Source organism: Hemicordylus capensis, chromosome 2 (assembly GCF_027244095.1).
Source record: "Hemicordylus capensis ecotype Gifberg chromosome 2, rHemCap1.1.pri, whole genome shotgun sequence".
NCBI classification, from domain to species: Eukaryota; Metazoa; Chordata; class Lepidosauria; order Squamata; family Cordylidae; genus Hemicordylus; species Hemicordylus capensis.
The window spans coordinates 59,162,637-59,170,741 of NC_069658.1; the positions used below are offsets into that span (position 1 = coordinate 59,162,637).

Consider the following 8,105-nt stretch of genomic DNA (forward strand, 5'->3'; position numbering starts at 1 on the left):
GTGCTAGTTATAAAGCCCTAAATGGTTTAGGCCCTGGGTATTTAAAAGAGCGTCTTCTTCACTATGACCCACACTGCCTATTGAGGTCATCTGAGGAGGTCCGTCTCCAGTTACCACCAACTCATCTGGTGGCTACACAGAGACGGGCCTTCTCGGTAGCTGCCCTGAGATTGTAGAATGCACTCCCTGCTGAGATATGATCCTCCCCATCTCTGGCAATTTTTAAAAAACACCTGAAAACCCATCTTTTCACCCAAGCTTTCCCAGCTTTTAAAAATTGTCTGTTTTTAATTTTATGGCTATTTTTAAATTGTTGCATTGTTATAACTTTTATATGTGTTTTAATTGTTTTTATGTTAACTGCCCAGAGATGAAAGTTTGAGTGGTATAGAAGTTTAATAAATAAAAATAAATAAATAATATGTAATCACCTCTTATACTTTATGCTGGTCTATGACCGTAATAAAGATTGATTGATTGATTGATTGATATTAAGGTTCAACCAAATTCTTTCAACTTCTTTATTTACCTTTCTACATCTTTGGTTACAATAATTGATGTTTGTCATCTTTGTGGACTAACCCTAAACCTAAGAGCTTTAAGCCCACTGAGTAGCATTCTTCCTTCCTTCTGCACATGGCTTCCTAAGCCTGGTGAAAATACCAGCATTCCTGGATTCAGCCAGAAGCTAGCAATAACTTGTCCAGTATTCATTTTGTAACCCCAGGCTCCAATAAAGACAGGACACACTTAAATGGAGTAAAATCGGGCCACTTAATTGATAGACAGCAGAAATAAGACTTGCAACAAGGTACCATGGGTACTTCTCCCATGTGAGACAGCCTCCTAAGGAGGGCTGTCTCACACCAGGGCGAAGGGCCAGGTGCTGATTTTGTCAGGGGTCAGGTCCTGACATCCTCTCACCCCGAGGCTTTCCTCTGCTAAGGAGAGGGTGACACAGCCCAGCCCACCCAAAGCCACAGAACTCTGAGTGGTAATTCAGGCTACCCCCTGAGGAGGGGCCATTCCCAACCCTCCGGACCACAAAAACCCTGAAGGGCTGTCCTGGCCCCTGATCACCTCAAATGGCACTCCAGCTGGACACCGTTAATCAATCTACCTACCCCATACCCGCACTCTCCCGCCAAGTGACCGATTACACTCTTAATGCCTATCTATGACCCAATCCCAAAGGAGTCAGTGAGAAGTAGGCGAAAAAAGGCAACACCAATCCAGTGTGACCAAAAATTTTCTACTTGGCCCCACTGGCGACCGGCTAACCCTCATTAAGTACAGGGCGGGCAGGTGGGTGCCACACTGCAGTGTGACTGGGCCGAACAGAGGCCAGCCGGTGCTGTAACCGGCCTGGCCCCTTCCCTGATTGGCTGATCCTGGCCATGTGCAGGGGGAGGCAAGATGGCGGCACTGTGCCTGCCTTCACATGGCAGGAGCACAATCTCGCTGGTGCGGTGGCGGGGATCGGCATACCTTTGCTGTTAGTGAGCTACTTTTATCAACTACTGATTTTTTGGATACAATGAGAGTTAAGTATTTAAAGCACTACGTATTTAAGAAATAAAAATGCCTGGTTACATATTAAAGAAGCTGCATTTCTTTTAAAAGTTAGGAAGCTGTGAAAACAACCAGATTTAAACACATGAAATGGCCTTCTACTGAGTCAGGCCCTTGGGCTGTATAATGCAGCTGGAGAGGGGACAGCCGACGCTGCTGTCCAGAGTTTTTCAAGTGAACATTCAAAAAGCCCCATCTTAGCCACCCCTCTGCTGCTGCTCCTCTCCCTCTTCAAGGCAATTAAAAATCCCCTTATCTTGGTGACAAGGGGAGGTGGTAGCAGTGGGTGGGTGCTGTAGCTCAGTGGTAGAGCATCTGCTTTGCATGCAGAAGGTCCCAGGTTCAATTCCTGGCATCTCCAGACAGGCCTGGGAAAGACTCCTTCCTGAAACCTTGGAGCTGCTGCCTGTCAGTGTAGACAGTTTGGGGCCAGATGGACCAATGGTCTGACTCGGTATAAGGCAGGTTCCTATGTCCCTATAGAGTGTCCTTCCCCACCAGGGTCTTGGGTCTCTTCAGGAAAAGGTACCTTAAGGGGTTTCCATATGGACCTATCTGCAATTTAAGATCATCCTACCAAGTCCTGCTGTGTCTGGCCTGCACATATCTGATACCCATTTGGTAAGGACCCAGGACAGCATTTTCTCTGTACTAGTGCTGCAGTGAACTAATTCTCTCTCTCTCTCTCTCTCTCTCTCTCTCTCTCTCTCTCTGTGGATATCCACCTAGCACTTCTTTGGCTGTTTTCACACTGATTTTTAATGCTTCAGGTACTGTTGGTATGCAGTTCTCTCCCTCCCTCTCCCTCCCTCGCTCTATCTCTCCCTCCCACCTGCTCTCTCTCTCTCTCTCTATCTGATTAAAAGTTTTATTTGTATTTAATGTTTGTTATTTTACTTTAATGAAAACTAGCTGACCTGGAGCCGAGCATCTGCGCCCCTAGTTCTCCCCCATCTTCATTTCTTTCTTTTTCCCCAGCCCCATTTCATCCCCCCCCAACCCGTTCTCCCTCAGTGGCCAGATGCTGCTTCTCCTCACTGGCCGGCCAACTGCCACTTCTCCTCAGCAGCCGCCTGCCAGCCTGGCGATGGCTGCTTCCCCTGCGCAGCTGGCAGCCGCCTGCCACTCCTCCTCTGTGGCTGGCCGGCCTGGCACAGCGCTTCTCCTCCCATTCTCATCACTAATCAGAGCTCGCTCGCGAACTCTCCCGAGGGTTGCCACACATAGGATTAGGAACGGGTACGTTTAAGAGAATTAAATATATAGATGGTAGGCTGCCCTGTGAGGCCTGTGGCCTGAAAGGGAGGGTAACATAGAAGGAAGGAAGAAGGAAGGAAGGAGTTTGCTTATAGGGATGGGTGGGAAAGAGGGATTTGGTCCGGATACCATAGGATTACTGTCCTCTCTGTGGTGTAAACAAGAAAGCTATTTACATAATCTTGGCTTCCATCTAGGTTTTAGGAATCATGCTGTTGATTATTCTTACAATAAAGCTTTGTCTACCTACAGCAGGCATCCCCAAACTGCGGCCCTCTAGATGTTGCTGAACTACAACTTCCAGCATACCCAGCCACAAAAAAATTGTGTCTAGGGATGCTGGGAATTGTAGTTCAGCAACATCTGGAGGGCCACAGTTTGGGGATGCCTGACCTAGAGCTTTAACATATTCATTCTTCATTTATTCCCCTGAAGTCCTACTATCTACATCCTTAAAGAGACCTATCTACTTTCTACACCTACTAACACAGTCAAATAATCAAAATCCAAGCTTGTGGCCCCAGTGCTTTCCAGACATTGAAAACTCTCCCCTCTTTCTGCTCTTCAACTCAAGCATCACAATGTCAAAATGTTCCCCATATATTCTCTAGGGAACCTGAGAGGCTAATTAGGGTGAGCTTCACCATAAAGAATATAGTTGTTAAAAGAGCTTTTGTACACACTGGAGTAATAATCATTCTTTACACAGACTGTGATTTGTTGCTGCAATTTGCAGCCATATATCTCTTAGGAATGAATTCTTGTGTTATTTATTGCACACATGATTATTAATGATATCTTAACAACTGTTAGAAGCAACTTCTTTCACCTCAATAAGTCAAGTACTTTAGCTTACTGTTTACAGATCTAGACAGACACCAGCTTCTCACAAAAGGTATTTGTTTGCTTTATATTTAAAACAGAAAATAATCTAATCTAGTTAGGAAGGATTGAGGAATACTGTCTGTATGCACACAATCTGCCAAGTTTGGCAAGAGGTTCAGAAAACAGTGCCTCAGAGGACAGATTTGTGGTGTTACTTACAGGACCTCCGGTGCTTCAACCTTCTAGCCAAGTGGACTCCCTGTCACAAACATATTGTTCAAAATAGCTATTGCAATGAATTTGGGTTTATGATTATGAATGGCTAACTGGTTTTGTTATGCAGATAGTTCAGGTGGCTAGTGGATGCATTTGAATATGGGAGTTAATGGCTCAGAAGTATCTTGATGATGGAAGCCATCAGTCTTGCAAAATGGCATGCATCATCCACCTCATCAGAGGGGTTGATCTGCGAGTGTGAAAAGCACAAAGGCAGTAGCTTGGGTGGGAAATTGGCTGCTATTGCACATAATGCCAAACTGGAGGTGAATGAGCCAGAGGTTCAATTTGATGGTCATTCCAATGCATGAAACCATGCTTTCATCACCAAGCCGACCCAAGGGTGCTGTCCCTCAACTGTAATCTGAACCTTCGGTTTGTAGCAAGTTTCGCTGCTGGAAACTCAGGTTTGAAGGCGGCACTTCAGCTGATACGTCGGCGACATCCATATCTAGAGGTGAATGCCGGTAACCTCCAGACTTGACTACTGTAATGCGCTCTATGTGGGGCTGCCTTTGTACGTAGTCTGGAAACTACAATTGGTACAGAATGTGGCAATTAGATTGGTCTCTGGGACAACACAAAGAAACCATATAACACTGGGTTTGAAAGAACTGCACTGGTGGCCGATATGTTTCCGGGTGAAATACAAAGTGCTGCTTATTACCTATAAAGCCCTTAATGGTTTGGGACCAGGCTATTTAAGAGAGCACCTCCTTTGTCACAAACCGTCCTGCCTTTTACGATCTCCTGGAGAGGTCCAGTTATGGTTACCACCAGATTGTCTGGTGGCAACTCAGGACCAGGCTTTCTGTGGCTGCCCCAGGCCTTTGGAATATGCTACCTGCTAAAATAAGAGCATCTCCTTCTCTGTTTGTTTTCAGGAAGACCCTCAAGACTTTCCTGTTCTTGCAAGCTTTTAATTAGAATTTTAATAATTTTAATAATTTGTTTTATATTGCTTTTATCATGTTTTATGTATTTTAACCTGTGATTTTTAATGTTGGGATTTGTACACCACCTAGAGATTTACATATCAGGCAGTATAAAAATATGATAAATAAATAAAATAAATAAATACAGTGGAGGATGCTCTTTCGTGTCTGTCTGCCTACCAACACCAGATTGTAGCAGGATGTGTGACTGGACCTCCACAGCTGATTTCAGTGGATGGATAGGCTCATATGGGGCGGGCAGCGGGGAGTTGGTCCTTCAAGCATCCTTGTATGGAACTGTTTAGGACTTTAAATGTAATAAGCAGTACTGTGTATTGAGCCTGGAAACTGGCCAGTAATGTGTGACACTGGAGTAATAAAAGGGCCACATGTTGCAAAACACTGGCTGTTGCACTGTATACCAGCTGGAGTTTCTGGTTCCATTTCCAAGGCAGCTTCACATAGAACACATTACCCAACTCCAGTTTGAAAGTGAAGGCATTAGGGATGTGCACAAAACGGGATTTCCTGGTTCAGTTCGAGTCTGGACTGGGCTTGAACCAAACAGGGCATGTTCGGTTTTGACATTCCAAATGAGGGGCCCAGCTCAGCTCGAATTTGAGCCGGTACGGGCTCAGTTCAGGGGTCTCAGGGACATTCCCCCTCCCAATAGCAGACATACCACCTCCAAGGCCTTGAGGGTGCTGCTGGTGGCTGCGCGGGGGGCAGAGGCGTAACTAGGGAAAACGGTGCCGAGGGCAAGCACTGAAATGGCACCCCCCACCGTGCCCCCCCCCGCCGCCCCCCCCAACATACTACATTATACTTAGGTTTTTCCTCACAAGCGCCCGCCGCCAAGCCAGGCCACTGACTGGCCACCAGGCGTCAGCAAAGCAATGGGGGGGCACAGGCGGCGCGGAAGGGACCGCTCGTGGGGAAGGGGGCACCGATGTGCTCCCTTGACTGCTGCAGCGCTGCTGCACTGAGCAGGAAACATTTGTATTAACAAAAAATTAAAAAAAAAATTTAAAAATTGGTCATGGCGGCGCCCCCCATGTGACCAGAAAAGATGGCGCCCGGGGCACGTGCCCCCCCTGCCCCCCCTATAGTTACGCCTCTGGCGGGGGTGTGTGTCTCCAGCAGTTCCCACTCCCCCCACCAGCCCACCCCTGGGCTGTTTCAGACCATTTTCAGGCCACTTCGGCCTTTATGAGGTGGTGGCCATTTTGGAGGCTGTTGTGCATGTGCATGGGCCATTTGCACGCCACACAATGGCCAGGGTGCATGCGCAGCAGCCTCCCAAATGGCTGCAGCCACCTCAGAATGCTCCAAAATGGCCTGAAAATGGGCTGAAATGGCCCTTAGAAGACTGGGGAGGCCAGCAAGGGAAGGAGGAACCACTGGAGACCTCCTGTGGCCATGGCAGCACCCCCTGAGGCCTCGGCAGTAAGTTTTCTTTTACAAGAATTAACTGTAGAACCCCCCGAACTGGCCCTGAGTTAGCCTGGGGGGTTCGGCTCAAGGGTAGCCCCCGTGCTGGACCGGTTCGATGCTGAACAGGTTGAGCCGGTTCACACATCCCTAAAAGGCATGTCTGGATGATATACCTTCTCTAGGAACGGGCACAGTTGGTGCACAAATGTACAGCCTAAGCAGGGCAAAAGCACTTGTAGCCGCAGGTGCCACCCGAGAAACCAGAAACAAGGCCAGCTCAACTGTACACCTAAATTTTCCATGGGGTATGAAAACCCATCCAAATGAAGCTGAACTCCTATCCCTGCATCAGTGTTCCTACTAGCACTTCTGTCTTGACTGACCTAAGTTTCAATTTATTTGTCCACAGATCCAGCTGTTTACTAAATTCAGGCAGTGGTTCAGAACTCCACAGCCTCTTCCAATGATGGAGAGCCTGAGCTGAGCATCATCTTCAGTGTTACCAAAATGATTATTATAAACACATTACTAATATTTGCATGTGCTTTGACCATTTATCAATATTATTTGAAAAATAAACCATTTAGACATTTGATTCAAATGCCTAAGTGACATGTTTTTTAAAAGTTACACATCTATGAACAGCTCATTATTATTATTTTTTCATTATAGCAATGATCCTCTGGGCTTTTAGTAATTAAGAACACCAAAGAGGGAATCAAACCTAATGAAATTATATTACATATTTTTATATTTTGACAAATCTTAGTTGAGCTCAGTTTTGAAATAAGTCATGTTATAATTGACACAGGTCAACTTGGTGACTAATTACATCTTTAAAAATTAATTTTGGCAAACATTCAGTCCTCTACAACTAGATTCAAAGGCTCCTTGTTTTACCAGTGGAAACGGATTTTATTGTTGCAAAGTACCCCTCTATTACATGCTTCAGCTGCTGTGGATCATGGAATGCGGAGCCTTCGTGAACTTTTCACCCTGCCCAGTCAAGAGGACTTGGCTTAAAACAGGTTGTTAGCACAGGCTGTGCTGGTATCGTGCCCCCAGGTCTGGCTGACAGACAGACCAAAACCAGACGTGCCCACGCCTAGGGATGTGCGAACCAGAACAAGGTCAATCCAGTTCGCCATTGAACTGGGCTAGCTTGAGAGCAAACTCTCAAGCTGGACTGGGCCTGGTTCAGATTGACCTCAAGCCAAACCCCCGGGCCGATTTGGAGCCGGTCTGGGATTCAAATTTTTTTTTTAAAAAGTAAGCTGTGATTGCTGCTGCCTGCCTCGCTCTTTCTCCCCACATAAAGAGGCACATTTGTCAGGCCACGGTGCATTGAAATGTGCCTAGGAAGGATCAGTAATATCCTAGAGAGAGCCAGCGTGATGTAGTGGTTAGAGTGCTGGACTAGGACCGGGAAGACCTGAGTTCAAATCCTCATTCAGCCATGATACTAGCTGGGTGACTCTGGGCCAGTCACTTCTCTCTCAGCCTAACCTACTTCACAGGGTTGTTGTGAGGAGAAACTTAAGTATGTAGTACACCACTCTGGGTTCCTTGGAGGAAGAGCAGAATATAAAATGTATAATAATAATAATATTCACCTCCCTCTAAGCTCTCCCTTAGCTTCTGTTTCTGCTTCTCATCCCTGCTGTTAAGGCACTTTTGAATTGAAAGCCTTTAAGCCAGCTCTGATTTGGAACTCAAGCCAAATTGCTCCAAACCTATACCAAGACCTTCATTTAGAACCTAAACTAAATTGTATAGATTGCCTTGCCTAACCAAACTCTCTTTTGC

General features: G+C 46.3%; 1 long non-coding RNA gene and 1 other non-coding gene across 2 annotated transcripts; both read left to right on the plus strand.

The window, feature by feature from the left end:
* The first annotated feature begins 1,861 nt into the window (after positions 1–1,861).
* On the plus strand, positions 1,862–1,933 carry TRNAA-UGC (transfer RNA alanine (anticodon UGC)). Its single transcript has one exon. It is a non-coding gene; the product is annotated as a tRNA-Ala (tRNA).
* Positions 1,934–2,644: 711 nt separating this feature from the next.
* Positions 2,645–6,894, plus strand: LOC128342042 (uncharacterized). Its single transcript, XR_008314729.1, has 2 exons — positions 2,645–2,811; positions 6,709–6,894. It is a non-coding gene; the product is annotated as an uncharacterized LOC128342042 (long non-coding RNA).
* The last annotated feature ends 1,211 nt before the right edge of the window (positions 6,895–8,105 follow it).